Source organism: Pygoscelis adeliae, unplaced genomic scaffold, assembly GCF_000699105.1.
Source record: "Pygoscelis adeliae isolate BGI_AS28 unplaced genomic scaffold, ASM69910v1 Scaffold554, whole genome shotgun sequence".
Classification (NCBI taxonomy): Eukaryota; Metazoa; Chordata; class Aves; order Sphenisciformes; family Spheniscidae; genus Pygoscelis; species Pygoscelis adeliae.
Window position 1 is genome coordinate 148,626 of NW_008824667.1, and position 4,873 is coordinate 153,498.

Consider the following 4,873-nt stretch of genomic DNA (forward strand, 5'->3'; position numbering starts at 1 on the left):
GGGCCCTGGGGCGCGCGTCCGTCTCCTCGTGGTGCTGCAGTATTATTGTCTTGTAAATAAGTATTTCAGTAAACAAGTATTTCAGCCATAAATCGTTTCCAACAGATCTTGCTGAAAGGCAGCCTGACTAGAGCCTGTTTCCCTGGGTGTGCGGAAAGGAAGAGCTGCTCCAGAAACACTCGGTTGGAAAATGGAAAGACTAAATATGTGTATTAACAAAGCCTAGCCTGGGTGCTAAAAATGTGAATCTTCTAGCCTTATTTAACTGGAGAAAGTAATCATAGTGTTAATGAGTTGGAGTTTTTCTTCCTTCGCTTACTGTGGGACAGAGCTATGCAAACAGACTTGGATGTCCCTGCTATCCTGGAAGTGGCATGGCTGTTTTTAAACCACGTAAATATTTCATAGACTGTGTTTTGTTTTTTAAAGAAACAACTATCAAAGGAACCATACTTTTTCCTCATATTGCCCATTTCTGCAGTAAATAGCAATCCCAACTGGGAAAGGTACGTATGTCAGTATGGGTTGCACAGCCTCACATTGGAGTGCACCCATAGTTACACCAGTGTCACCTGCGCTTGCAGGACGAGGACTGACCCATCCCTCCCTTGTGCTCACCTCTCCCCTGGCGCCCACGGCCACGGAGCGTCCTGGCTCATCTCCTTCTCCAGCATCTCGGCCTGCAGCTCAAACTTCTGTGCCAGTTTCTGCAAGCTTGAGTCCAGGCCTGTGAACTGAGCCTCCAAGGTTTGCAGCTTGGTTTCTACTCTGAAGGATGGAAAACAAGGGCATTTCGTAAGGACTTGGGCATCAGTGGTGGTGCTTTCTGCCATGACGGTGGGTGACACATTGCACTGTGAACAGCTCCAGAACCCATTCTGAGGCTCCTCCCAAGCTGTATGAGAACATACACCACTAGAAATTAAGTTTTTTTGACATGGCCCAGGTCTTTCTGGCCCCTCCCTGGTGCAGACGTCTTGTAACTTGTAAATACAGATGCAAGGTTTGTATTTAGATATGTCTGCAGGTCTCAACCATTGCATCAATGTTGGTGGCGTAGTTTTTTTCTCTAATACACTCTGAGGTGATTTGTGCTTTTATTCATAGTATCATGATCTTTTGAACCGTTTTCATTTGACATTGAGCAGAACTTCTCGTTCTTCCTCAGATTAAAAATTATGCAAATAACAAACAAGCCACCTGCAGTGTTCCTCTTCTCCCATCAGCTCGTCCTGCTCTGGTTTTCCCTTTTATAGGACTGTCCTTCCACAGAACAACTGTGTGATAAGAAGACCTTAGTGAAACAGCAATGAGAAAACTGTTTTGTAGCTGGTATTTATTAGCTGCTTTTTCATTAATCTATTGCGTTTCTCCTTAAAAAAAAAAAGGGGGCAAAAAGAAAAAAAGGTGCACCTTTGTACTCTCTTAAATTATAATCCTAAAGACAAGTTTTTGAGTTTGAGCTACTCCACTTTTGCTTAAGAAAACTGCCCAGTTTAAAAGAACTTACAGTGTTTAGGGACAAAATATGAGGGAATGCAAGTATTTATGCTTTGTACCCATTTGCTGCTCTTTACTCAAGAAGTAGGGTACACTGGGCTTCTGTCCCTCTGGGGGTGGTTTTCATAAAGGCAGTTTTCTTTAAGTTTGCCTCAGTTAGCTGATTTATGTCAAGGCATGTTCTTGAGAATCCTGAGGGTCTCAAAGCTATCAAAATATGAATAATTCAAAGTTCCTTCCTAATTACCAAACAAACACCTCAGTACTGTGTAACTTGACAAGCGATTTACTAGCAGAACATCAGCTACTCCTTATAAATTTTTTTCTGCATTTTACTGGCAGAACTTCAGGCTGTTTCAGTTAAACGAAAACCATGCCATCAGTAAATTTTATTATGGGCAAGACCCTACATTTTTTTCTTTAGACTCTCTTCCTTCATCCCCAGTTTGCTCCGCTACTTCGGTTACTATTGTTATTGTATTGTTCTAATGTTTAGGGAATTGGATTCTGAATTGTGACCTTCCTGTGTTAAACACCGTATTAAGGTCTTTACCTCATTGTGGTACTATTTAGTTTATCTTTGGCTGAATTTTTTATAAGGACAAAATACACAGTAGCTTTCAGGTGATGACATTAAAAAAAAACCAACCAAAACCCACAAAAAAACCCTCCAAACAGAGGTAAACTTTAGGTTGTATAAATGGCAGATTAAATCATTTACCAATAGTTTTCCCTTCTTTCATGCATACTCCACAGTATTTTAAAGCCTGTTGTTTTAAGAGAAGGACCAAGAACACCATTGCTTTGCTAACAGTAGCTCCCCCCTCTACTTGCCTTCTTCTTCTGCTTTGGGTACTGTCTGCAGTTGACCTGAACGAGGAGGAAATAAAAAGGCATCAACTGTGGCATATTTTTCTAAGTCTCCCTGACCTTAATTCATTATCTGTCTGGCAGCTTGTGCAGATCCTTGTCTAATGATTTTCTGTTGTTTCCTGAGGCTAGGAGACTCCTGTATGATCTTGTGAAAGCTGCTTACATCCTGATCTTACTTTGGTAGGACTTCTCTTGCTTCAGCGAGATTTTTATTTCTCAGAGCCTCCTGTCGCCTGCTGGGTCACAGTAGAGATTTTTGAAACTGGGTGTAGTTGTTACTGAGTGTTGGATTTCAACTAATTATCGTCCATCGCGTTGAACATCATTCCTGGACTAACTTTCATGGGGGCTTCACCCATTCAAATGTTTTTATGTGTGCATGCTTGCCATGAGAATTTTAGGACTAAAATAGGACTTTAATTGGAAAATTGAGCTTGTGTGATGTAGAAATGCAGATATTTCAGAAGAATTGGAAAAGCTGATATGTCATAACGGGATCGAGTCTGTCAACACAGAGAGAGCAAGTGCATAAGCTGAGGTGAGGTGGGTCGGTATTTGCTGTGAATAAGTTTCAGATCCACTTCATACCTATAGCTGCGCAAGCAGAGAACAACAATGTAATAGGATAATACAATGTGGCAGTGCAGAATCCCCAACAGTAGAAGTTTTAGGAATAACACAGTGCAAGCACTCTTTGAGAGAGAGGGGAGAATTGTCAGAAAATGCATGTATTCTGGAAGGTTTGCTGGGTGGACAATGAGTGCTGTCCTGGGGGAAAGACTTGCCTGAGAATTGCTCCCTGATTGCAGCTTTTTATCAGGGTAAATAAGCTTCCTGATGGCCCATTCCTGTGAGCTTTCTCCTCTACAAATAATAGTAAAAGTTCTCAAAGATCTCATCATTAACGCTACTGTCAGGGCTCTAGTTGTTTTTCAGCAGCCATTAGTCCAATGCTTTAGAATTTGACCAGCTTTATCTTCCCAGCACTTTTTTGATATGGGGTATATTGCCTGTCTGTAAATTATGCTTGTGTATTTTTAAGCATCTATAGCAGACATTTCAGCATTTGCTAATGTGGGTTCTAAAAACACCTGTTCAGTTACACCATCGCATGACCGATCTCCATAACAAATCTTCTACAGCTTTTTGTAAATGCTGATAGAATCAGCGCTGCTGTCTCTTGATCCAAGTTCTGAATGAAACGAGGAAGAATGGATTAAACCTCCTGCTTTCATTTCAGTCACAACCTCTAAACACTTCTTCCTTCAATGTAAGTGAAATTACCATAGAGTGGATGACCTCTAATGTCTGTCTAGCATATGCACAAACCACATCCCCACATTCTTTACCAGAAAGCTTTTCAAGTTCTTCTCGTTAGCATACAGAACTGTACTTGTAAGATTTGCAGTAGGAGCTCTAGCACTCCCGCTTTTCTCAAAGCGTGGTTGTATGCGTAACCTTATTTCCGCAGTTCAGGCATTTACAGAAGATAACATTTTTCATTACTTTAGAGCTGTCACATTGGTTTTATTTTCCAGGCCAACGCAGAGCCCCACACTTCTCCACAGCTCTTCCTGTACACTCACTTCATGGTACCAGTTAGATGCACACTTCTTCAATCAGTTTCCCACAGACTTAGTTTTCACTTTTCCTTTCAGGGGTGGTTCCCGTGTTTGTTTCTCTCTCTGGTCAGGTCTCTAGTTTTTGTGGTTACCGTTCTGTGAGTCCCGAGTTATAAAACCCGTTGGTGAACAACGTTAGTATCTTGACCAGAGGAGCAGTCTCTTACCAAGTCCATCAGCTGGTGCTTGATACCATTTGCACAGTACCTTTAAGGTAGTATATGAAAAGCCATATGTGAAAGTGCACTGAGAGGGAACACTGTCTTACCGTGCTCATGGCTTGCATTTGATCCCATGATTGAACCCAGCTGGTTAGAGACACCATCTACCAGCGACTGTGCTGTCGCACTGCAGCTGAACACGTGGACTGGTGCCAGCGGGGGCAGCTTGGGCTGGATTATTTTACATGAAGCCCATGAACCTGTCGGCCAAGCTTTACTTTTCCGAGTACAGGCTTTGAAAATGGAAGGTGAGTCAGCGTCACCTATGTCCCAATTCCTCAGTGACAGTGATTTTCTTTCTTTAAACTTACAAGAAAGGTCTGTTCTCATTTTGGTTTTTTTTTGTTAATGATAACCACTTACCTCCTACCTTTGAACCCTCCAGACTCTGAAGCATTTTCCCAAATTCAGTTCATCCCAAATCTCCCATTTACAATAGTAGCAGAGTGCAAACCCAAACTTCCCGTTACCCATAATCACCCGGCAACGCTTCACGCAGTGACACGCCTTTGCTGATGGAGTAATTGTGCAAACCCTGCAGCAAACTGCCAGGACTAGCAGTTTGCAGGCTGGCCAGAACGGCGTTCACGAAAACAGTGCAGCTTGGGGCTCTATCCCCCTTCCCTCCCCAATGACTAAAGGAGAAACAGAAGATTT

At 42.3% G+C, this 4,873-nt stretch overlaps 1 long non-coding RNA gene across 1 annotated transcript in view; it reads right to left on the reverse strand.

Moving 5' to 3' along the window:
* Window positions 1-3,878: 3,878 nt before the first annotated feature.
* Window positions 3,879-4,873, reverse strand: part of LOC103915933 — a 1,365-nt gene continuing 370 nt past the window's right edge. Inside the window, exon 2 of the long non-coding RNA XR_663558.1 lies at window positions 3,879-4,202. This is a non-coding gene — a long non-coding RNA (uncharacterized LOC103915933). The remainder of the gene's footprint in view (window positions 4,203-4,873) is intronic.